The 27,054-nt window shown below is 41.9% G+C and overlaps 1 protein-coding gene across 4 annotated transcripts in view; it reads right to left on the minus strand.

Annotated features, from left to right (window-relative positions):
* The window catches only part of LOC141409959 (uncharacterized), a 248,235-nt gene that overhangs the window by 58,514 nt on the left and 162,667 nt on the right, over positions 1 to 27,054 (minus strand). The window contains exon 7 of one of the 4 annotated variants that reach the window (XM_074036446.1): positions 4,834 to 4,921. The exons of the other annotated variants lie outside the window; for them this stretch is intronic. The gene's annotated coding sequence lies outside the window, so the exon portion shown is untranslated. Of the gene's footprint in view, positions 1 to 4,833; positions 4,922 to 27,054 lie in introns of those variants that run through there. 4 annotated transcript variants of the gene reach the window in all.

The following is a 27,054-nucleotide window of genomic DNA, read 5'->3' on the forward strand; positions in this document are numbered from 1 at the left end:
CAGTTTTTTTACAAATTGAAGGTTTGTGTAACCCTGGATCAAGCAAGTCTGTTGGTGCCATTTTTCCAACAGCATGTGTCTCTAGGTCATATTTCTCACAATACCTGTGTTATTCTCACAATATCTCAAACTTTTTCACGATTACTGTGTCTGTTATGGCGATCTATGACTGGGGATCTTTGATCTTATTATTGTAATTGTTTTGGGGCACCATGAACTGCACGAACATACGACAGCAAACTTAATAAATAAATGTGTGTGTTCTGCCTGCTCCACTGACTTGCTGTTTTCCCGTCTCTCTCGCTCTCTCTCTCGTTCTGGGCCTCCCTATTCCCTGAGACACAATAAGACCAGTTAATAACCCTACAATAGCTTCCAAGTGTTCAAGTGAAAGGTATAGTCACACATTTTCCACGTTAAATGCAAGGCTAGAGATGATTAAGCTCAGTGAGGAAGGCAAGTCAAAAGCTTAGATAGGCCAAAAGCTAGGCAGGCCTCTTGTGCCAAACAGTTAGCCAAGTTATGAATGCAAAGGAAAAGTTCTTGAAGGAAATTAAAAGTGCTACTCCAGTGAACACAGGAATGATAAGAAAGCAAAACAGCCCTATTGCTGATAGGGAGAAAGTGTTAGCGGTCTGGATAAAAGATCAAACCAGCCACAAAATTCCCTTAAGCCAAAGCCTAATCCAAAAACTTCGTGCGACCCGTTTTATTGCGACATTAGCTTTATTGCAGTGGTCTGGAACCAAACCCACTATATTTCCAAGGTATGTCTGTATAGACTTCACGGCATTATTGTGAGAATCAAATGAAATAATAATCATTCCGGCACATAGAGAACATTCAATAATTCTGGCTTAAGGAGGTGGATCCAACAGAGGGTATGACCATGGAGGTGCAGGCATTTTTCTCTTCCCTGCACAGGCGGACGAAACTGAGGCAGAAGTCACACTTCAGTCCCACATGCAACAGCTTGGTCTGGGAGTACCAGCAGCAGATAGAAAGCATGCCTCCCTGGCTTAAAAACAAGAAATTCCTTTGAGTTACAGAAGAAATGGCCCCTCCCAAGAAAGTTGGACAGATATTCAAGATATCCAGTCTCTGGGAGTGTTTGTTAGTCCCTTTGCCTCCTCTGTATCCATACAAGGTGGCTGGCATTGTGCACAGGCTTGCAGTGGCTTCCTCAGCCCCAGGGAAACCCATGATTGATACCACATACATTTGTTGAGGGCTTTCAACTCTTTCAACTTTATTCTACTCTCATCTCTTTCACACCTCACAACCACCTGGAAAATAAAATTATCCTTCCTGGTTTACAAATGAAAAAAAATAGAGACTGAGAGAGATTAAATAACTCACATAAGCTCAATCAAGGACTGAAACACAGCTCTCTGCCTCCACTTTTTCCCACTGCTCCTCCACAGGAAGGAAGTCCACTCAGCTTTCAGGGTTCACCACACACTCCCTTCCCAAAGCCCAACTCTTTTGCTATTGAAATTATATAGTGCGTTTAAAACATCACAGAAGCCAGAGGCCGTGAATTCTCCCACTTTAGCGTGTATACAAGTCTCTTAGGGAATGTGTTTACAAACGAAAATTCCAGGGCCACACTCCCAGAAATTCTGACTCCCTGCATCTAAGATGGGGCCCAGGAATCTGTAGGTTAACAAGGTCCCCAGGTTTTTCTAATTTCAATAGTTCAATGAGACAGCAACAGAGGCCTATGAAAGACCACCGATGGGACATCAGTGAGTTGACTTAATCTTTCTGAACATTCATTTCCTTCTATGCAGAGGAAGATAATAATATTTACCTCTGCAAGTTTTGTGAAAATTAAATGAGATAATGCATGTAAAGTGTTGTGCACCGTGCTTGGCACATAGAACGTGCTCTGGTGACATCAGTCCTTGTTAGCACGACTGCTGCTGTCATGAATATTACCGAAATACCACCAAGCCTTGTGTTACTCAAGGGATAAATTATTATAAGCTTGAGACCTTATCATTTGGAGTCACTAAATCTACAGAAAATTGGGATGTAAAAGAAACATAAATAGAATTTGATAAATTTAAGTCATTTTTTAATAAGACTGACTCATTTATCCTCATTTAACTGCCTTGGGGTGGGGATGTTGGCAGCTGTTTGGACAAACAGGAGTTTGTTGTTTAATTAGCAGACACTGATTAATGGCAGGAAAGGGGAGCAACTGGTAGATATGCCGGGGGGGCTTCTTGAGAACTGGCTTTAAATTAATGTGATCTGCACAAAAATTCAATAGCAGACAGCACTGAGATAGAGAAGAATGTATAGACCCCAACCGCAGCCACGAACAGCTTCCTCCTAGTTATCCTCCATTCCCCTAGGACTTTGGGGACATCTCTGAGTGCAAGGGCATCCTGGGACCCCAGGCTACCTCTATAGGTCGGAAGTCTGGGTGAAGAGGAACTCTGCCTTCTTATTAGGGAAAGCTGGCCCGGAGGCTGCCCTAGGACTGCTTCTCCTGGGGAAAAAAAAAACAAGAAGGAAGAAATTTCAGAAGAAAGTAAGACAAATTAAGCTAAGTGAATGACTTACAGACTGTCAGTGGTGGGAACCCCGCACTCCACACATACATACACTTTGAATTTGGCAAAAAGCCCAAGTGAGGTATGAAGTGACTGTCAGCCAGGACTACCCACAGGCTGGCCTGAGGCTGGTGGCCTGAGCTTTATCAGAGAGCCTCTAGAAATCTGCATTTCACCCAGGCCACCTCCATCTCTTAGTAAGGCCAAGTAGGCACACACACACAAAACCCAAACAATTTCGGATTGGAGAAGGTCCAGAAATACTCCTGGGTATATGTTGACATCTCAGGAAGTAGGTTCTGAGAGAGCAACCCCAGTATTTCCACACCTGATAGGGCAGGGGCAGGTGGCCATCAGTACTTGACATCAGGCGAGTCATGCTTCAGCCCTTCCTTTGGAAATCTGAGGCCCAAAACACATTTTATGGATGAGAGCCAACCACTCCGGAGAGTTGTCTCTTGTTTAAGCTGTGCAGTGAACTACCTACATAGTGTGAATTGAGAGACCTGGAAAGTCTCATCCCCCAAAAACACCCGCTCCCCAAGCATTTCTGTCTCCAAATGTGTCTGTCCCTTCCTACTACAACATATCCAGGCCGTAACTTTCCTCTCTGATCCAAGTTCCTAAGGTGATGCAAGAGCAGGAGGGATACTCCAAGGAGAAGAGGCTACAACAGTAGCAGGTGAGGCAGACACGGGTCAGTCCCACTCTTGCTTTCTCCAGAACCCCATCCCCTGCCTTCATTTTCTGTCCTACTCTGCTATTCTCCATGACCTTCATTTGTCTCTGTCACCTGCTCCCTGTGCCTTTCCCATCTCTATGTCCATCCTATGCCAGGTAGATGCTGGATACACAGTAGGCTCAATCCATGCCTGAGGAATGACTAAGCAATGAATGAACAGAGAGGCGTGGAAGAATGTTCAGGGTGAGGGCTGCAGGCACATCCATGCCAGCCCTCCCTTACCCCCAGGGCAAGCCCAGAAGGAAGCAGACACTGGAGAGAAAGGCCTGGCTGTTAATCTTTTACTCAAAGCTCAGCTCCACAGTAACGCTCTTTGTGCTGCACCTGCTAACTGGGGGCAGAAAATGTGGAAACATCACATATTTGCCTGTAAATCTGCTGCTTTTTATGTAAAAACATTCATGACTGGCTTCATGTTTTAGTCCTTACTTTCTCTCCCTCCTCCTGTATCCATTTTTATAACCCCCTGTTCTCACATGTCCAAACAACGTAACTAATCACTCTGTCACCTTGATCCCCTGCAAAGGTGCCTTTTCCACTGTTTCTCCCCAACCCGCCTTCACCATCTCCTTCTTTTCCAGCTCTTCCCTCCAGGGCAGCAGACTCTTTCATCCATAGTCACCAGGGCACACAGATCTCGTTTTCTTTATGATTCATCTTCCAAGAGGAGAAATGACCAGGATCAAGAAATGCATATGTGACATTGCTGGGGAAATGTGGCTTCAGACAAGACAGGAGTTGGCAGAAATGGAGGTTACTCACTTCACTCAAAGTGAGGAGCTGGGAGAGGTTGCCTTGGGTGGGGAGTTTTATTGATTTTCATATTTATCACTGCAGAGTGCTATTAATGAATTGCCATCCTCCAAAATCAAACCATCAAGGTTGCATTTGGGCAAAGAAGAACCGCTGGTTACAGAAAGTGCCCCTGTTGGTCTGACAGTTTCTCATGATCAGGAAGTGTCGGCCGGGCGCGGTGGCTCAAGCCTGTAATCCCAGCATTTTGGGAGGCCGAGACGGGCGGATCACAAGGTCAGGAGATCGAGACCAGCCTGGCTAATACGGTGAAACCCCGTCTCTACTAAAAAAATACAAAAAACTAGCCGGGTGAGGTGGCGGGCGCCTGTAGTCCCAGCTACTCGGGAGGCTGAGGCAGGAGAATGGCGTAGACCCGGGAGGCGGAGCTTGCAGTGAGCTGAGATGCGGCCACTGCACTCCAGCCTGGGCGACAGAGCGAGACTCCGTCTCAAAAAAAAAAAAAAAAAAAAAAAAAAGGAAGTGTCACTGGGTGATCTGGATACCAATGTCCTGTGAGCCCCTCGGTGCTCTCCTCTGATTGCTCAGGAGCTTTGATACACTACACTTTGTCTGTCCTTCTGGAAGCCCTTTCTTTATTTGGTTTCCAGAGACCACAAACTTCTGGTTTTCTTTCTACATCGCAGGACATTCTTTTGCCAGGTCTTCCTCTTCTTCCTAATCTCTAACACTCTGAGTAATGTAGGGCTCAGACCTTGGACCTCTTCTCTATCTATTCCACCTGGCTTTGTCATCTCTCCCCTTCATGGATTTAAATATCAGGTTGATTCATAAGAAACATCTGATGATCAATCTTTTTCACCTGTAAAAAAAATGACAAGTTCAATGGTCCTACCTAATACTATATAGCATAACTCCCAAATCTTTGTCTCTGTCCCCTGACCTCTCTTTGAACTTCAGACTCTTATCCAGCTGCCTACTTAGACACCTCCACTCAGTTGTCTAATTGGTATGTCCAGATCAACCAAAGCAGTTCAGAGTAGGACTCTAGACTTCCCTGCCAAGTCTGTTCCTCTCCCAATCTTCCCCATCTCAGTTAAGGACAACTCCACTCCTCTGGTTGCTCAGATCAAGAACCTAATAGTCATCCTGGCTTCTTCTCTTTCTCCCACATGTTACAGAAGTAAGTTCTTTTAGCTTTAACCTCACGTCTTACATCTTTGCTCTTATCAACCTAGGCCAAATTTCCTGGGGTTGTTTCCTAGATTAGTGTGATGATATCCTAACTGGTTTCTGCTTCTGCTTCTACCCTTGGACATTCTATAATCTACTATCTTTACAGCAGTCAGAGTGAACACTCTGAAGCATACATCACATTGTGCCATTCTCTCCAGTCCAAATACTCCAATGTCTTCCAATAATGCTCAGAATAAAATCTAAACTCCTTACCCTGCCTATTTCCCAGCCCCTGCCCGTGTCTCTAATCTTCATCTCCTTTGCCTGCTTCACTCAGCTGTAACTCAAAGCCTTGCTCCTTCCCACTTCATCTGCCTCTGACACTCTCATTCCACTCATTCAAGTGTGTTCAGTATCACCTCCTCTGGAAAAGCTTTCATAGACCATCCCATTATCAGTAATAGTTATCCCTTCATCCTGCCTTCTTTAATATGCTGATCACATGATAGTATATGATAGGATGATTTGTTTATGTGTTTATTATCTACCTACCAACTAGAACCTAAGTTCTCTAAGGGCAAATATTGTTGTCTCTTTCAGTGTCCTTTCCTAGTGCCTGGCACCTGATAGATGCTCAGCAAGTGTTTAAGTGAATAAATGAATTGATGAATGAGTGTGCCAGGCCCCCAGCTCTGTATCCTGTAGAGCTCAATACATAGTTGATGCTTGAGAATCTTGAGCCAGAAGAACTTTGAGCCAACAGTCTAATAATGATGTGGGATTAGGATTGTACTGCAATGTGAGTTTGTAGTTTTTAGAATACTTCCTTATATATGATAACCACTACCTCCTCTTTCCAACAGGATGGAGGATCCCAAGGAAGTCACTTCTCCCTTTCCATTTTCTCCATCCAAAACATTTAAGTTTTTTTTCTTTATGCAGTGACCATGACGTCCTTGGTGTTGGCTATCACAACCATACACACACACCACACCACATCACACCAATAATGATAAAAACAATAGCAAACTTTCAATAAGATCTTGCATTGAACCAAGCACTGTTCTAAACTTTTTACATATATTATCTCATTAGGATGGCTTAATAATCCTATAAAGTGGGTGCAGATTGGATTTCCACATTCAGGTGAGAAAACTGACTCACAAAAGGGACTAAGTAACTTTCCAAAGTTTACACAGCCAGTAAGAGAACAGGCCAAATGTTTCTGAGGTTTTCAGTTTGGGATAAGGTCTCTAGTGATGCTATCCACAGAAAGTCCCATTCTCCTACTGTCTCTCCTGTCCAGATTGCTCAAAGCTCTGAAAATCCCATAAAGACAAGGGCAATGAACATTAAGGGGTTCCTGTGTTATAGGGAGAAAGACCCTAGGTCCTCATATCCACCAAGGCGATGTGCTTTCACCCAAAGTATGACCAAGGCAGTGACACAATAGGGCCCTTTTCCATCATTTACCCTCTAAGGGTGCTCTGTGTCACTTAGAGCTGGCCCTCTTTCCCAGGCCAATTGAAGGACACGTTTGCCTCACATCTTCAAGTGAACAGCCGGAATCCATGTAGCAATTTCCCCTCCCTCACCTTCCTTTGTTAGCTCAGCTCCATCTGGTAAACAGGAGTCCTGGTGCCCCCGGTTTTCAACCCCCTCACCTGACAGGTAGCACCTAAAGAAAAAGGATTTCTGAAAAAAATTACATTGCCCGCACTGCCAAGGACAAGGAACCCTCAGGCTCATGCATTGATATGGTTTGGCTATGTCCCCACCCAAATCTCATCTTGAATTCCCACATGTTGTGGGAGGGACCTGGTTGGAGGTAACTGAATCATGGGGGCAGATCTTTTCCCGTGCTGTTCTTGTGATAATGAATAAGTCTCACGAGATCTGATGGTTCTATATGGGGGAGTTTCCCTGCACAAGCTCTCTCTTTGTCTGCTGCCATCCATATAAGACATGACTTGCTCTTCCTTGCCTTCTGCCATGATTGTGAGGCCTCCCCAGCCACATGGAACTGTAAGTCCATTAAACCCCATTTTCCTATATAAATTACCAAGTGTTGGGTATGTTTTTATCAGCAGTGTGAAAATGAACTGATACATGCATTGATGTCCGCCTCCTGCAATCCTGGCAGTGGGACCAATGGGTTGCCTAGAGGCTGCTGCTTCTCACACAGGGATAGCTGACAAGGCACAAGTGCATTGCTCCCAGCAGGCTTCTGCCCCCTTCCTGGCAGTGCTAGGCCAGAGAAGAAAGAGTGGGGGAGAGGGAGGGATCTCTCTCCAAAGTTTGGAGAGCAAGCAAAAAGATAAATGGAACCAATTTCAAAAGGAGTTACAGGGCATCTGGGGAAGCAAGACCCCTGAGTTATAGTTAAGACTCTGAAGAATCAATTAATATGCTTCACATCTACCCCACCTTACTCTTGGATGCACCAAATGCTTTCAGGAATACCCCAGGGTCCCCTCCTCACAGCTAAATAGGACTCACTTTCCACAGCACTAGAAACAAAGACTGCCAATACTCAAACTTTATGTGCAAAAGCTGCTTGTCTGAACCTGGATACAGAAAGATTTAAAGGCATACTTGCAGTGCAGTTTTTCCAGAGAAAGTGGAATGAAAAGGAAGAGGGAGGGAGCAGAGAGAGAGAAAATATTAGCTTAAGAAATCTCAAGTGTCTAACCGAGGAAGAACCCGGTGCTAGAGGGAAGTTGAGTTGTGACTGAGGTTTTCTTTTTGCAGTCTTACAAGGTGGTTAATGCCAGCCAATGGTGGCCAGCTCATTATTGATGGGTTGCCCAGGTTGGAGTGACTCATCTTTGCCCCAGACTTTGCCCCTCCACATGGATCATCCCCTGTTTACAACCTAGGAAGTTGGTGAACCCCTTGCCAAGCACCAATGAACTTCGAGACTTTCAGAAATCACAACCTTTGTGGGTATTGGTCTCCTCATCTGCAAAATCAGGCACTGAGAAAATGATTTCTAAGGTCCTATGTCTAATTTTCTGGAATTTAATAAAGACCTATAGTGGGATATGATTGGGAAAAAATCCTTTGCTTATCATGGAGTGGTTGCTAAGCAAGTCCCACAAAATAAGCAGTAGAGTCTCCCACATAACCTAGCTTTTAAATTTTAATCAAAGCCCATGAACTGAAAACAATCAAAATGTATACTGAGGGAAGGGGCTGATTGCCTATTAACTTCATTATTACCCAGATATATCCACCATCTCTCATGAGATTAGTGACATATGATCATCTTATTGGTCATCTTCAAAACAATTTACTAAATACTGACTAGTTGCCAAGGACTATGGTGGGAACTTTAGAGAATGCAGAAAACTAATATTATATTGTCTCCATCTTTATAATAATACAAACTAATACAGGAAATTTAGAATCATAATGGAATTTTTTTAAGTTTAAGACTGACTACTGTTCATTTCAATGTTGACAAGTATGACATACAGGTAATGCTAAACCTTTGAAGCAAAAATGAAAATGTACAATATTATTATCACTAAATTATATCACTATAAACAAGTAATCACTGGTGCCTTGCAAATGTGCATAGGATATTTACCTTAGCCCAAATTTTGTTTAGAGAAAATCTAATCTTTCTCCTTAAGATAATGCTCAGGTTGGTCATTTTAGTTTCAATATTATATAGACTTGAGATTTTACCCACAACAACCTTGCAGACAGAACTGGCTATATAATTTGTGGGGTCCAGTACAAAATGGAAATGTGGGGTTTCTTGTTTACAAATTATTAATACTAAGAATTTTAAGATGGCAAAAGCAGGGTATTAAACAAAGTGTGGGCCCCTTCTAAGGTCGAGGCCTGCTCATAGATTATCCAGAAGTAGCCATGGCTGACATTTAATGAGTTCTTGCTGTCTGCTAAGCATAGCTCTAAGAGCTGTACATTTATTAACTCTTTTAATCCTCAGAACAACCCTGGGAGGGAAGTACTATTATTCTCTACCTATAATAAGGAAACAAAGGCATAGAAAAGTTAAGCATCTTACCCATGGATCCATGGACAGGAAATAGAGCCAAGATTTCACGGCAGGATTTTGAGGCAGATTGGGTTCAGATCCCATCACATTGCTACACTATGCTGCTTCTAGTAGTCATTCTCCCAAACTGAATCTGGAAATTATACTAATGGATTTCCACTCCACAGAGTCTTTTAATTTTCTTGTCTCCTAAGATTAACACTGGGCTTGAGTAACTCTGAGGTTGTCACAGTTCCAAGGAACTGCAATGACTAGGGGCCTTTTGCATGTGTGTGACTGGATGGATATGGGCAAAGCAGAGTAAGCCTGAATGCAGAGAGCTGGGCATAGTTTTTCTTAGACTCCCGCATGTTATTGAACCCCCGCAGTCAAAGCCTGCTGAAGCTTCACAGCTAAGGCTCTGGGTAAAAATGGCTCAGACCAAGAAGGCCCACCAGGCTCCAATAAGCCTAGTTCCATTTCATGCTGGAAGGATGGGGTCTCTGGGCAGAGCTAGGCTTGCCTGCAACAACCTTGACTTCTAGCTCACGGCTGTGGCCTTGCTCCTGGGCAGGTCCCACAGGAGGAACCTCCATGCTAGGCACTCCACCCTTGCCACAGAGTTAGCCACACAGAGTGGAAAATGAAGAGTGCTGTTCTTGGAGGGAAGAACGTTAGGCAGCCTGGCCCTCTGCTTTCTAGAACTGTGGTTTTCCAACTTCAGTTGGGCATAAAGATCAACTTAAAAAAAAAAGTCGGCTCCCATGCTTACTTTTTATATACAAGCCTTCCAGGATTTCTGATGTAGGTGACGCATTCTTCAAGAATCATCATCTAGAAAATGGATAACCTTAACGTGATGGGAGCATTGCCAGGGGAGGGTCGGTGACCCCTCTCCTTTACCATCAGAGATGAGCCAGCTATACCACCACTTCTAGCAGGGCTGAGGCAGGTCAGAAGATGAGACGCCTGAAGGAGGGAATGCAGCCCCCAGCTTTCTACATGGATGCTAGAGTCCAAGGTCATTCCTTTTTAACTTTGGCTAATAATCTTAATCAATATTTTTATTTTTACTGGAGCATAAATTGCGCCCCCCACCATGACCTGCCATCCACAAAATGATGAAGGTTTCCTTGCAAACTTTTCTCCTTATAAAGGGTTTTCAGGCCTCCTCTTTCTCTCTCTCTACCTGCTGTTTCTTCTAAATACCATTTGGCTTGAAAAACTCTAATTTTGAGGAAATTCCTTTTTCTCAGAATGGATCAGAGTCATCAAATGCTGTTGATGAAACAGACTTTAGAGAGCATTCAGCCTGGCAATTTTACTCTATAGACAGGGAACTGAAAGCCAGATGAGGCCAGAGCTGACTAGAGTGACATAGAGTGGGGTCCACACTCACATGCATAGGTGAGGCCACTGAGCAAACCCTGCATACTCACCATTCACGCAACCCAAAGATGTCCCCACAGTGCCACATCACACCCAGTAAGCTGACACCCACCGCAGGGCATGTCTAGACTCCCTTCACTGGATTTCCCATTAAAGCAATGCTGAAAACAGTTTTTTTTTTTTTAAATCTCTGGAAATGAATTGATATCTCATATAGCAAGAATACAGCAAGGGGGCCGGAAAAGTCCGCTGTGAACATGTTTTTTAAAAAAGTTATAAATAAACAGAACGATCAGAAACCAGATTAAACTTCCAAGTTGAGAATGAGACGTGGAAGATGAAAGGCCTGACCTGTTCCTAACTAGCCGGGCTGCGGCTCAATTGTATAATCCTCTCCTGGCTACATGGCACTGGAATTCATAAAATTGTGGACTTTTAGAACTGAAAAAGATCTTAGAGAAGTTGTCCAGCCCAACCCCTCACACTGGGGATGGTAAAACTGAAGCTCAGAGAGATGAAGACACTTGCCCGAAGTCACACAGCTCATATTTGTTAATCAACCAGGGTTATTCTTGCAGCTACTGAAGGAACCACAATGGATGTGTAATTTGGTCCCTGGCAAAGAAAACTTATTACCTAGTAGTTTGATATCTCTCCTATGTGGTGTAAAAATTTCAAACAGATCACCTAGTAGGGAAATGTAATCACAGTTTTTAATTAACATAAAGTCTCCGAGACATTTGTTGTTGTTATATTACTTTTATACAGTGTAAATCAATTAGCTACAACGGGCTAGTGGGTGCAGAGAGTGGCAGTCAGTCACTGGGCAGATAATTGCTCTGTTGCTGAGATTAACACCTTATCATGCTATTAGGACTGCTTATGAATCTTGTAGTCCCAACGAAGCCTACAATTTAGGGACTATCCATTCCAGCTGTCTCCATTTCTATAGCCTCCTACATGCAAACAATTGTTGCACTAAGTGCAGCATTTAATTAAAGGCCCTTCCCATGTCATGGCTACAGTCACGGGAAAGACAAGAGACCTCGTTTGTTTCAAAAAAAAAAAAAAAAAGGCACCTCTTGCTGGTGATTAGTTAGTGTTAAAGCAATCAGGATTAAAGTCAGGGAGGCCATGAAAGAAGGATAAGATATTGATGACTGTGGAATTGTCAATTGGAAAGTACATGAATACCTTTACTTTCGTGTGTTAGTAAGACATCAGCGATGAGAAATATGAGCCTGGGTTTCTTCTCGCTTTAAAGGGTCATATCATCAAAGCCTGGAGGGCTCTGCCTCTTCCCAAAAGTCCAACCAAGCATCTTACCAGAATTGTTTTTAACTATCAGATTCTAGCATGAGAGGTCAGAAATTGGGGATTGACAAGGCAGGTTGGGGAAAGCATGAACCAAGACATTCATATTTGTTTGTTGTATCCAAGTACAGAGAGAAATTTATCTCCAAGGGAGCTCTGATTATATTTTAACAAAGGGAAGCTTTCCCTGGGACAATTCTTACTGCAATAGGAGACACCCCCTCCCCCCCAAAAAAGTCAAACAGGCAACAAATAATTTTACCATTACCAGGTAATATGTGTTAATTGCTCAGTTTATATACTCAGAATGCCATACCATTAGAGACTGTGTATGCATTGTAACTAGAGCATTAATAAATTTAAAATGTGCCTATTAGGATGACAGCTTTGGAGGTGCAAAGGAATAACAGTTATCACTTGGCAGAAGCCGCTCTCACCCCATCTGCCGAGACTTTGCATACATTTTCAGCTTCCTGAGCAATGATTAGGCCTGTCAGAACCTCTTTAACCTTCTAACTGCTGGTCCCCACTGGCCGTAATTAGAGACTAATGAATTCAGAAGATGCAGGCCGTGAGGAAAACTGCCTTGACAGTTTGTGTACAAATTAAGCCCCAATTACTTCATGCATCTTTTGCATCGCTGATACAAGTCTCTGTTATTATTTTTGAATATGGTCATTTTAGCAGAAACGAAGAACTTGGCTAATGTATTTTGTCATTTTTATGGCTCATCATAAAGAAAAAACATACTGGGCGGGTCATGAATATGTGAAATAAACTACAGCAGATTATAAAAAGAAATTAATTTTCCTCTTGGGAATACCCTACCACCTTTTCATCCCCCCAATGGATAAACTTATTAATATGGTTATTTTTATTCTGATAATATCTGCCATTGAAGGATCCTGACTCATGAGCAGGTAGTTTGGCTTAGATTTAGCCTCTGAGTAAGGAGAATTTGGGAGTGAGGTGCCCCTTCATTGCTAATCCTGGTGTAAAGACTGCTTCGAGAATATTGTCAGAAATTCTTTGTTCTGTGCCCTTAGTTGTTCTTCCACCTTCAATGGCCACGGTGAAAAGTTTCTAACTCCAAGAGGCATAGCTTTTAAATGACAATAGAAAGGTCCAATGTCACATTCTTTAAAAAAAAAAAAAAAACTTCTCGAAACAATATTGAATCTTATTTCAGCCCTACCAGTCAACCTGACTAGATATTCTATTTTAGTCTTTCGGGAGATCTTTCCCCTACTCTCTGGGGTCACACAAAAATCCTGGCTTATACGTCCTCAGAAAGCCCGGGGAGTAGGCCCTCATGTCTGCAGGATGGTCATCATCTTTCTGGCTATTTCTTTAGCTACAAGATGCTGCTGTTAGCAGTGGGTCCTGCCAGATGTCTTGGTCTCTGTTGCTCCAGGCAGCTCAAAGACCCCCCTGCCGGCGGTCCTTCCTTGCTGAGGACCAGTCTCCTATAGCCATCCTCCACTAAAGTTCCTACATGCCAGAGAGTTCCTATTCCTGCTCCACACCAGCCTCAGAGAAAGTTAAGATTCTTCCTTCTGTCTGACCACTTTCAACTCCCCAGCTTAAAGCACTTCCCTTCATTCTCTCTAGTGGTAGGCAGAATAATCCCACCCTGCTTTAAAAAATGCTTATGTACTAATCCCCAGAATCTGTGATGTCACTTCACATGGAAAAAGAGACTTTACAGATGTGATTAAGCTAAAGATCTTGAGATGGGGGGATTATCAAGGTTGACTCAGTCTAATCACAAGGTTCTTATTGGAGGAAGACTGGGGGATAAGAGTCAGTAGTAGGAGCTATGACAATGGAAGCAAGAGGTTGGAGTGATGTAAGGAAGGGGCCACAAGCCAAGGAATGCAGGTGGCCTCTAAGAGCTGCAAAAGGCCAGGCAATGAATTCTCCCCTGAAGTAACCAGAAGGAGCTGTCGCTGCAGACACCTTGATTTCAGACTTCTAATGTCTGGAATTATAAGACAATAAATATATATTGTTTTAAGCCACTACATTTGTGGTAATTTGCCACAATAGCAGGAGGAAACTAATATAGCCTTCTCCGATGGAAACTTAAAGATTTGTGTTTGTATTATAATAATCACTCCAATAATAATTAATACAATAATTTATTTTATATAAATTAATAGTATCTTTCCTCTTATCTGTAAGATTGAAATCATAAGCTATCCTCATGAGGATGTTATGGTAACTAAGGGAATTAAAGAATCAATTGGATATGTGGACCAAAGTAGATATGCAATAAAAAGTTGACAACGTAGAGCTCAAAAGTGAGTCTTAGTATGAATATGAGCCAAGACGGTGTCAGCCCCTACCTGGCTTCCTCTGCACTAGGTCCACACAACTGGCTCTTTAATGGTCTCTAGATGCAGGCTGCAGCCCACCTATTCTTGAGTGGCAGGAAGCAGTAGTTTCTTGTCTAGTGGACCTAAACCTGACATACCTACTCTTTTAGGCTCTGAGTACTGTAACCAAGACCCATGTATTTGGCCCACTATATCACTGCCAGGTCTTCTTCACAGTCAAAAATTATCTGGGTCTCAAGTTTAGAGAACAAGATACTGGAGTTTGAGTAGCTCTGAAATTACAGTGAATTCACCTACTGTGTTGGCTTCATCCGAGACCTTAACCTTAGGACAAAGAAGCCTTAATTCTATTTGCTTCACCTGTTGAGGACTCCTGTTCTGGAACTAGAAGCTACATCCTCAACCCAATCCATTGACTGGGGCCATAGGACCCCACATCATACTTGTTCATCCCTTTCTGGGACCTATGTCTTTCCTCTTTATCCCCCATATTTAATCACATTCATCAGCCATCCTTGGATAGATTCTTGAGTGAATATCAAAAGCTAGCTTGACTGGGGGGATTTGATCCACATCTTAACACCTGCTGTTTTAACACTGAATTTTTCTCTCCAGAGCTACCTGAGTCATGCTGTCCATTTCCCCCAGACCATCAAGTTCCCATCCTGTATACAGCTCTACTTATGTTCTAGGTTGCCATCAGTCCATTGTTAAGGCTGTCTCTGAGTAAAGAGAAAAGCTAAATAAAGATGGTCGTGGCTTAAACACTGACTTATAAACTCATTTCATTAGAGTGATTTATTAAAAAGCAGTACTTAGGAAAAGCATATTATTCATCTCTTTAGCACGATTGCATTAGAGCGATTTTTTTCTGGTGACAACTTTCGAGGTAGGTTTTTTAAAGAATAAACACAGTCTAGTGGAAAATTATGCCTAGAGTCTCGGCCTGCAGTGACAAGGTACAGACTGCTACAAACTGAGGCCTTCCCATAGACCTCCCCTTCCTGTGAACTCCTAACTCAGCTGCAGCCTGACAGAATAGTAATGAGAAGTATGAGAATCCAGGAGCAGGGAGGAAAAAGGGGTGGAAACAAGAGGCCCCAGAACCTGCCCACACCCCCAAAGACCCATATGGGGAAACAGCTCTCCAGCCTTCAGCAGACAAGCTTCAGGGGATGCTGAAGAGAAGAGGGAGGACTAAACTCACAGAGTCTGGAGCTGCGTTTTAGATTCACAGAACCCCAGAATGGGAAATTGTGGACCAGAAAGGCCAAAGCAGGACCACTTTTTTCCCTTTGTGATGGCAACACAGCAGGCCTTCCTATCAGGCCTTCATGGCCATGGTCTTGAAATGAACTCAAGAAGTGCTGCTGTAGGCCAAGATCAGAAAGTGTACCCCATGGACACCCGGAGCCCCAGGAGGTTATACGGTCTTCAATGAGCCTGGTATTATACCCTCATTCTTTCTCCTAGCAAAGTGAAAATCATTTCTATCATTGCTGTTCAAATTGTGGCTCATTTATTTGTTTGTGAAACTGACATTAACTAGGCTTTTGAAAGACCTCACCCATGGATGAGGTTCTGAGCTAACATACCCTCCCTGCCACCTAGAAGAGTTTCTCTCTGTGTGTCTTTGACTCCTCATCTTCCACATCTTGACTCTGGGATCTCCACACTCATTTAACAGACGGTCTTTGTATTTCAGAGGAGATTCGGTGCCTTTTATAAATTTAATTTACATGGAAGCCTGGTAAATAGTTTAGGGTCTGAAGGGAGATAGGCCTGACCCTGCCACACCCTGGCAGTACTCTGCTCAGAAACATCACCCGACGCGTGAGAGACCGCATGCATGCAGTGGGCTGGGCTACAGGTCTCCTTCTGTCTCAACTACTAGAGGTGGGACAAGTCAGGGTGGCCCACTACCGTGTGGGTGGAAAGCTTCTGAGTCTCATTTACACCATATTTGTTTTTGGAGCGTATCACAGAACTTACCTTTGAAAGGCTCGTGCTTTCTAGATTTGCTTCTGAAGTTACAATAAAAATTCCTCTTTCACATGGAAAATGTTAATTTCACCCAAAATGAGGTTAAATAACATGTGATAGGCCCGTAATGGTTTATTATGTTCTTTTTTGGGGGGAGGAATGAGGTCTCATTCTATTATTGCCCAGGCCGGAGTGCAGTGGCACAATCACGGCTCACTACAGCCTCAACCTCCCCAGGCTTAGGTGATCCTCCCACCTCAGCCTCCCAAGTAGCTGGGACTACAGGTAATGCACCTGGCTAATTTTTTGTAGAGATAGAGTTTTGCTAGGTTGCCCAGGCTGGTCTCAAACTCCTGAGCTCAAAGAATCCACCCACCCTGGCCTCCCAAAGTGGTGGGATTACAGGTATGAGCCACTGCTCCTGGCCATGGCTTTATATGAAAAAGCAAAGACTGTTCACCACAATGTTGGGAAAAGTAGAGCCCTAACTGCAGTGCTCCAAAACTGGCCCACATAGGAGCACCCTCTCTGGCAGTGTTCCAATCCATTGCCTTGTTATGTTTTTATAAGTCTCTTTATCTCACTAAAAGCATTCTCCTTTAAGGATGGAGATGATTCATCTAAGTATCTCTCTAAAATGCCTAGTTTACCAAGAGCAAAGTCTTCAAAAGACACTGCAAAATCAAATTAAAATATATCACTAACAATGAACATATTCTTAAGAGGTACCCCTGATGGTTAAAATATATTCTTAAAAGTTAATTTCTAATGGAGTCCCTTCCATAGAGCACTTCTTAAACACACACACACACACACACACACACACACACACACACACACCCCAAAATGATTTCCTAAAACTGAAAAACTGAGCAGGTCATTTTCACAGTATCTCTGCCTTCAGAGTGCAGGCTTTCTGAAGATAAAGACTGCTGTTTTCTGGACTCTGTATTTCTGCACATCACCTAGTTCACTGAGACCATCCAGGGATGCATCACACATTTATTTAGTACTTACGTAGGGGGCTGGGGAAATCGCAGCCATCGAGACAAAGTCTCTCATTGACATTCTAGTGTGTGCTGAGAGGAGGAGGAGAAGGAAATAGATAACAGAGGAGCAAATAAAAAAACACCAGACACTATAAGGCCTATTAAAAAGTAGATGATGGGTGGTGACTAGATGTATGAAGCGTGCCATTTTATACTGAGGTTCAGGAAAGCCCTCTGAAAATCGAAATTAAATTAAAAATGCGTTCAGTATCCACATGACAAGAAGGAGCTAGTCATGGAAGCATCTGGAGCAAGAGTGTCCTAGGAAAAGCCAACAGCCAGAAGCAGGACTGGCTTGGAATGGTGAGGAGCTGAAAGAAAGCCAGTGTGGCTGAAGTCTTTGAATGGCAAGGACAAGTTGAGGAAATGGGGTCGCAGAGGTGAGCAGAAACCTGATCACAGGGAGCTCTGTGGATTTTGAAATATGTTTGGATTCTTGAAGCGGTAACAGAGGCCATTAGATGTCTTAGGGAGGGAAGAGACATCATCTGCTTTATGTTTTAGAGATCACCCCAATGGCTACGTTGGGGATGGAAGGCAGGAGGTAAGAGGAAGCACTGGGCCACCAGTTAGGAGGCTGTTGCGGAAGTCCCCTGGAGAGACAGCCTTGCCAGGGAGAACAACTGAGCAGGAGTAATAACTGCACAAACATCCCTCAAGAAATGCAGCAGAGGGTTTCTGCACAGAGGAACAGCACGAGCAGGACCTCGTGGAAGAGATCCTTTTCTCCAGGTATACCAAACTCTCAGTTCCAGGCTCACAGTACCAGTACCAGGCTCACAAGTTCATTATTTTCACATGGATATTCTCCCATATGAAGTTTATAAATGTATTGCCAAGTTCCTCGTTTAAGGGGGACTAGAGTGAGGCTGAGATGAGTGACAAGAAGAAGAGGAGGGAGATGAAGAGTATATGAGCTCTTCCTTTCCCTTTTAACTCACATCATGGTTCCTAACACATATAAGTGTGGGTATGTATATCTTCATTATTTTCACATAGATATTCTTCCACGTGAAGTTTAGAAATGTTTTGCCAGGTTCCTTATTCAAAAACATTGTTTGGAATTTGATTGGGATTGCATTATATTTATAAAAATAACTTGGGGAGAATTGACATCTTTACTGAGTTGAAGTTCAGTGAGCCTGAGAACTTGATATACCTGGAGAAAAAAGAGTCCAAACAGAAAAAAAGAAAAGAAACAAGAGAATCAAAACATGCCAGACACACAGGAGTCATCTTAGCAAGAGAGTAAAAAATGGAAGGCTTTTATAAAAAATAGTATCAACAGAGTCAAGGGACACAGAACAAGACCAGAAAGCGTGTAGGCCTACCCTACACAATTGGATGGGCAGATTCAACTCAGTAAAGATGTCAATTCTCCCCAGATTATTTTTATAAATATAATGCAACCCTAATCAAATTCCAAATGATGTTTTTGAATGAGGAACCTGGCGAAACGTTTCTAAACTTCATGTGGAAGAATATCTATGTGAAAATAATGGAGATATGCACAACCACACTGAAATGTGTTAGGAGCCATGATGTGTGTTAAAAGGGAAGGGAAGCGCTCATAGGCTCTTCATCTCCCTCCTCTTCTTCCCACTCCCCTCAGTCTCACTCTAGTCTGCCTCAAATCCCCCTTCCCTCACATCATGTTCTGACTGATGTGAGCTAAAGAGTAAGTGTCCTCTCACACATAACACTACAGCAGTGTTTTTCAAACTTTTTTGGTTGCGACCATGTAAATATATGATGTATATAGAAATATACATATATTATTGAAACAAATGTTTCTGAAATAATACCTACTATTGCCATATGTGACTCATGTTTTTATTTTTTACTCTTTTTTACTCTATTCTATCCAACTCTATTTGGCTAAGAAATTATATGTGGTCAGAACCCTCTTAATTGATTTTATAGCTCACTAATGTGTCAGGACCCGTAGTTTCGAAAACTCTGACCTCAGGGACTCTGGTGATTTCAGTCACCTACCCCGATCAGCAACCTCTTTGGCTGAATATTTTACCCGGTTTGCTTTAATGTAAGTTCAGGAAGCACTTCATTTAGATTTCCTGCTAGCCTGACAATGGAGAGAATAATTATATCTCAACTGGTTTGGAAACAAGAGAAGTGGAATTTATGGTTTGTTTGTTCATTTGTAATGATGATTATGATTAAATAAAGCTCCCAGCAGTTCCTCAATGGGAGCCCCAGCTCCCATCTCTGCTGTGGTTAGCTTTTCTCTTCCATCTGGTAGGCCCATTCAGCTCCTCTGTTCCAACAGGCCAGTTTTTTAAAAGCAGAAGGGGGACTAAAGAACATATTCCACCTCATTGCATAGAAGACAGTAACCCTCTAAGGCAAGGTATTTGTTTTTAACTGCATGGAACCGAAGCACCTTCTGAAAAAAAAAAACAAGCTACAACTCTGTTCTCTCTATAAAAATTTAAAATCACATTGATTATCCATCTGGCATATCTCCTAATTATGCAGCTCTTAGTGGACTAATACTCTCTTCAGAAGCAAAACAGTAAATATACAAAGAGAAACATGATTAATAATTTCTTTTTGTTCTGTCTTTCAGCACAAGTCCCCACTCATTCATGCTCTCCACTGAAAATGTTACCCAAAGACAGACATGATGAACTGTCCCCTGACTATCTGCCCAAGAAAGAGGAGGGAGAGACACACAAGCAGAATTTACTTTTTAGCAGAAAGACACTGACAGAACAGGCACCCTGCACTGGTTTTTATCTTTACAGCTGAGTGTGTGTGTGTGTGCATGTGTGTGTGTGTGTGTGCGCGTGCACATGTGCAATTGGTACACTTTTTACTATGTCAACTTTTACTTCTATTTTATTATGTATCTGTTAAGTTCAATTTTGCTTCAACAAATCTGTTTTCTGAATAATCAAGTGAATATATTTTGTTAAACAAGCTACACCACTTACACTTGAGACAAATCTTTTCTTTTAAACAAAGCTGCATATAGGCTTATTGTTCCAGAAAATCTCATATCCTACTAGATGAATTTATGTGCACTCAGTCAAAATTGCATGGAAAACCAGATGAATTGTCAGTAATTTATCTTTCACATTTTACTATCATTTTCTTTACATCTTTTTCTCTTTTCAGCACCATTTCTACAAACGACAGGAACCTCTACTCTCTCGCTCCCACTAAAAGAGAAGTCACTAGTTTCCTAGTATAAATGAATTTTGCGTGTAATTTATATCATGAAAACTTTAAAGTGTGATGTGTTCCTTCATGAAAAGAACAACCAGGCTACAGCTTACACAGTTAGAGACCTATTCAATAGCCACACCTATATTTTTCCTTGAGAATAGGACCTTACTTTTTTTTGTGAATTGAAAATATAGCTGACTAAATATTTGTTTTCCCAGATTCCTTTGACCCTTGGGATGACCATGTGACATATTTCAAGCCAGCAAGACCTAAGCAGAAGCCAGCTGGAAGTTTTCAGATAAGTCTTTATGGTCTTGATTTTGGGAGACAGATATGGCTGGCACTGCCCTTCCATCTTCTTTCCCTGAGCGAAGAAGTGATGGCTGGAGCTGAAGCAGCCTTGTTTAGATCATGAGGCAAAAAGTAAGAAAATTACAAAGACATTGGCTCGGAGATCTCTGAACCACTGAACCAACAGTAGCAGCTCACTACCTTCAGATTTGTATTTTTCTGAGAAAAAAAAATATGAAACCTCATTTGTTTAAACCATTTGTTAGTCAGGTATCCTGTTACTTGCAACCTACATGAGAGGCATGCAAAATTTTACATGAAGTTCTACAGCCTCCAAATTCTGCAGAATGCCTCAGGAACTGGTGCACAGGACCAGGCAAAGGCTAAGCTGGCAGGAGGAACTCTCCCTGTACTGGCACCAGATTTCCTCAGACTTGTTCATTTTTTAATCTTATATATTGAGATTCCATGTAAAAATTCACTGGAGAGAAATTAATTCTTCTGTCCAAACCCTGTGTTTAAAATCACTGGATTAGATGCTTACAGCAGATTTACTGGCTTTCTTACAGGAAGAAATCCACAGAAATGAATCACTAATGATGAGATTTTAGCAATATGGTGTCTGTAAGATGAAGGCATTTTAATAAGGAAAGTCTAGCCTGAATGCTCTCCTGACGCCATTACTTTCTCTTCTTTCCACATGGCCTGAGTACCAACCTGATATCACATAACTTTTCCAGTTAGGTTGGTTCATTGTTCTACCAAGAGGTGCAAAGAGGACCGACATAATCCTATGTTGTAACTGAATACCAGAGATCAAATCCCATGGAGAAGGTAAAACCAGAGAACTAAGGAGTATTTTAAAATTAATAACAGGTACTTCACAGGAGAAGGAGATGCACAGAGGTTAAGTGGCATCTCTCTGCTTTTGTATCTCTCTTCTCCAGCCGTCCTGGCCCTGGGGCAAGGCTGGGATTGTTGAATGTCTTGAGATCAACAGTCCAATGAGTTTCCTTCCTTCCCGAAGGAGTTTGAGGCATATTTTTTTGTCATAGTGATGTCTTGAAATGGTTCACGTACTCTGAATTGTGGTATTCAGACTCGCATTTTAAGTTCATTATGGGCTCTCACAAGTTAAAACAGAAAGTTGAGAATGAGAAGAACGCCTGTCTGCCTCTCCTCGCCTCTCACGTGCACAACCCCTCCCACCTCGGAACCTCATTCCTCCTGCAGGGTCAATGTCATTTTTTTCACCACACTACCACTCTCCCCAGGTGTTCATTACCATAGAGTATGGGCTTTGGAACTAGAGAGGCCTGGGTTTCATCCAGGCTGTCCACTTATTGCCTGTGTGACATTGGGCTAGTTGCTTAGTTTTTCCTCCATGCTTCCGTTTCTTCATGCCTAAATAAGATATAAGAATAATACTGATCTAGTAGGGTTATTGTGGGGCTTAAATAACTTAAAATAGTTAAAAAACCTAGAACAGTTCCTGGACCATTGTCAGTGCTGAATGAATGTTAGCCATTACTGTTGTTGTTGCCATTGTAAATTTACCTACTACCAAGTTTCATCTGCCTATTTGTAAATGGGGATAAAAATGCCCCCATACGATGAACCCTCAGCAAGTGGACAATACACGGACTAAGTAACTCTTGTTGCCAGCTCTTGCACATTCCCCCACTAGAAGTGCCCCTTGCCTAGGTTCTGCCTGCTCGGAGCTTCTCAACACCTTATATCCTGCATTAATTCAAACTTCCTTTTCGAAGTCTTCTCTAATGTCAGTAGTCCGTTCTGTCTTCTCCTGTCACAAATAATGATAACTATTAATATCAGTACCTCACAATTTAATACCAGGTCATAAGTTGTCTTTTACTGTTCTTTATCACTTATCAGTTTTCCTGTCAAAACTTTAAGTTCCATAAGTGCAAAGATTCATTCTTCTACAGTCAGTATGTGCTGGGCACATAATAAGTGCTCATTCAATATGTGTTGATTGCCCTTCTCATCTTTACTCTGAGTTTATATTTTTATATACATATACGAAGTTTCTTTCAAAACAGGTTATATTTATAGTGCAGCAAAGCACCAGAAAAGGCATCCACATGATCTCACCTAAACTAGAATTGGGCATAAACCCAGTATCAGAGGAAACTTGGAAAGGGTTTTCTTCCTCTGTAAGGCTGAGAGAAGGCAGGATTTATATTCCTGAAACAGAAGAAAAAATGAGGCAGGATCTTCTTGATCTTATTTCATCAATTGGTATTCCCCCTTGCCTTAGGTCTTTCCATGGCCAAATTCAAGAAACAGATGTTTGCATAAAAAAAAAAAATCTCCCCTGAGTCAGTGTGGCTGTTTATCCAATTTTCACCCTGCCATCCAGACTTAGGTTATGTCCAACAAGGCCCAAACAACAAGTTGGAATGTACAAACTTGAGCCTGTGGAAGAGTTCAAGGAGAGGTGAGATGGCCCCATGTTGGGGATGCTAGAGAGGAGATCTCACTGTGATAAGAAGTGGAACAAGAAAACTTCTTTTCCCATTGACAGAAAACTTTTTTTCCCAGCTCAGGATCCACAAGCCGATGAGCTCTACTGTTTCCTAAGTGAAGACACAGTCTTTGGGCTGCTCCTCTCTACTTTCATCAGTTCTCTATGGTCTCCCAACAGAAAAAGAAATGTTTAAATTTTTTTTAACCTGATGGCTCCACAGAGCCGCTCCATATTAATGACCTGAGTATGTACATCTCTCTTTTTATGACTCCCCTGTTGAATTGAATTTGTCTACTCTGATTGTCACATGAACTATGGGTGATTGCATCACCAAGAAGATGGCTCTGCCTTGTTGATCTATAAATCGGTTAAGTTTGCCTATTGCAACTTCTTTCCTCCAACATGCCCCACATGACCCTAGTAAGTTGTTTTTAAAACATGAAGGTTGGAGGAGATGCTTCTCAATGCAACTTATAACATCTCAGAGGTGAGAATTGAAAGCCCAGCTCTGATTGCAACATCTGCTCTGAACAACAGTATCTGGGGACCTGCCATGAGATTTCTTGTCTTAAGGATGATCACCATGTATGTTCACAAATAAAAACATGAAGCATTCTGACAGCCAAGCAAACCGTGAAGAATGAAGCCTCCCCAACAGGAAAACACACTCCAACATTCTTGCTACTATTCATTTGAGGAAACTCTTTCATTCTGAGTCTCCTCACTTCCTCCCCCAATCCCCACCATTGCCTTCCCAACCCTGGTCAATTTTATCCCTCATAGACATGTTTCTGCACAAGGGCAAGATTCCATTTGGAGGAGGAATGGTCCAATTTTTAAGGAAACAGTTTCTTAATGATAAAATCAGACTTTTCCAGCAAAGATGTTTGAGACAGTGTGTTCAGTAGAAGTGAAGGAGGGCTTATAAAGTAACCTGCATATCCCTAGGCAAAAGTTTTCAATGACTCGTCAGTGCCTTCCAAATCAAGTCCCTTGGAATTTCACTCCCTCTGGTCCCTGGCCTCAGTCTGTCCTTCTGATAATAATCCCCATTCGCTTCAGGTTAGCTCAAGACAACCTGGACCAGCCTGTGTTTCCACTTCCATCTTCATGTTCTCCCCCCCACTGTTTTGCTCACACCAGCTTTTACACTGGAAATCCTCTTTACCCCATCACTGACCAAAATCCTACCTCCCTTCTGTATCTAACTCAAGGGCTCTGTCCTCAGGAGGGTTCCAGTTTCTCCTGATCTTCAGGCTGGATGCGATTGCTCCATTTCTTACAGTCACATAGTCCTTGACTTTAGCATGTATGACATTCTGCCTTGTGTTATGGACACTGCCTCCTGCAACACTGTGGTCTCAAGAAGAACCTCCCATAACAAATTAGTGCACAATACAGTGCCTCGTACATCACAAACCATCAATAACTACATGATTTTGTAGATTGATTCCATTCATGAGGGTATCAGGAAGACAGGAAAGGCAATATCTAAGGGCCTGCCTCCCCTCCACCACTATATTTGTGCCCCTTTCACTGGCTAACTGGCAGTGAGAGATATTTTGGGGGAGTCAAGATGCAGGGACTATTAGCTTTTATTTTATTTTGATTTGTAAAATACTTACCTGGTTGAAAGCTTAAAATAATATAAAAAGGCATACATTACAAATTCAGCATGAAAACTTTTGCCTGACATCCCCCAAAGCCAATCCTCACCGGCGTGATTCAGTTGACTCTACTAATAGCCCCACAACACATCCATGGTCTTCAGACATTGAAAAATGCATGCAATTGACAAATTATCTTGGACTTTTTCTAGCCAGATTGACCAATAAAAATAATATGTGTGTTTATCAAATAGGTTATCTGCTATCAAGTAGACAAAATAACAAAGTGATAACCTCTTTAATCAATTTGTTGCATCATGCAGACTTGGCCCCCAATCCAGTTCTATTTTAGAGGCCAAGTGGGTAAAAGCACATCTTTCATACCATCCACTTACTACAAATTTTACTTAGTGTACTGTATTACATTAGTCAGGGTTCTCCAGAAAAACGGCTCCAATAGGTTGGAGATATAAAATCTATGCATTTATTTTAAGGAATGGGTTCACATGGTTGTGGGATTGGCAAATCTGTAGAGGACAAGAGGCTAGAAATTCAGGGAAAAGTTGGTGTTGCAGTCTTGAGTCTGAAATCTACAGGCTGAAAACTTACGCAGGGTTTCCATGTTGCAGTCTCTAGGCAGAATTGCATTTTCTTCGCGAAACCTCAATCTTCGCTCTTAAGACCTTCTGCTGATTGGATGAGGTCCGCCCACATTATTAAATATAATCTGCTTTACTCAAAGTCTACTGATTTAAATGTTAATCATATCTAAAATACACCTTCACAGCAACATCCAGACTGGTGTCTGAAGAAACTACTGGGCACCACAGCCTAGCCAAAGGTGACACATAAGATCAACCATTACAAATGGAAACAAAACTCCAACTGAAGGTGGTTGGCTAAGAGACATTTTTGGCATAGGGCAATATTGTTTCCCCACAAACCTTGGGAAGCTCTTCATCCTGGCTAAGTTTCTTGAAACAACTAAGCCAAAAAGCCTACCGGGCCCCAACTTGAAGCACTGGAAAGTTCTGAAAGTTCCTTCAGTGCAGAATAGTAGAACAAAGTCCCTAAGTGCTTCTATATATCTGGAAAACATTTCAAAGACCATTCCAGTGAACTTTAGAAAAGCATAGGCCAACACAGTTTTCAAAGAAAAAGATCTCCTGACCAACCCCATTGGAAATAAAGTGTAATCATGTCACCAAAATAATTCTTAAATACTATAACAAGAAGTTGATAATAGAATAAAGCTTAATGAATAGATTAGGAGGTAAGATGTACTGTTCAATAAGAGAAAGATGATTTTCTTTCCCATCTTCCTTCTTCCTTTCTTTTCTAACCCTTCCTGTTCTTTTCACTTCTTTCTCTCTCTTGCCTTTAAATATTACTTTTTATGGCTTCTTGGCATAAGAAAAAGACTCATTAAAACTATGACCCAATGTCAGGAAGAGAACAGAGTAGTCTCTCAAACTAATGGCTGTTGTTGAGGACTCCTTTAGTGATATTCAACTAGGGGGAAAAAAAAAGAAGAGAAAAAGAACTTTGCAATAAACGACCTTCATGGAAGAAGAGTATTCATGTTAATTAGTAGCTCTTTTCAAATATGATTCATATATGCATTAGGCTATGCCATGCTGAACAATGCACACATTGTAGTAAACATCAAGACAAGTCTCAAGTATGGTTATCAAAATTTTAGAAAACTCCAGCTAGGGTTTTTTTCATAAGATTGTGACTTGCTGTTCCTGGTACATTACACAATAGTAACTCTCCTAATGGCTTTTAGCTTTTGCCACTGCCAACTTTTATATTTAAAATTCATACAATTATGGACAATTTGTGAACATTATGAGGCTTTTCTTTTTTGCACTGATTCTTACTGATTCAAGCCAGCTTTTATCCTTAGCAAATCAAATGCATTTTGCTTACAACACTAGATTCATTCTCACATATTCCACTTTATTCTTATTATTAGTATTCCTTATTATGCATATTTAATTTAAGAATGCATTTTCTCCATTAAAAAATTAGAATATGCTGAAAGAAGTACTAGAAGGTGATTATTTGCTTTAGTTTGCTTTTATTAACTATGTAAGCCCTGATAGGGTCTTCCCAAAGTTACAAGCAAGAGATAAAAAATGTTAAAAAGGAAGAA

The sequence above is a fragment of the Macaca fascicularis genome, chromosome 1 (genome assembly GCF_037993035.2).
Source record: "Macaca fascicularis isolate 582-1 chromosome 1, T2T-MFA8v1.1".
NCBI lineage: Eukaryota > Metazoa > Chordata > Mammalia > Primates > Cercopithecidae > Macaca > Macaca fascicularis.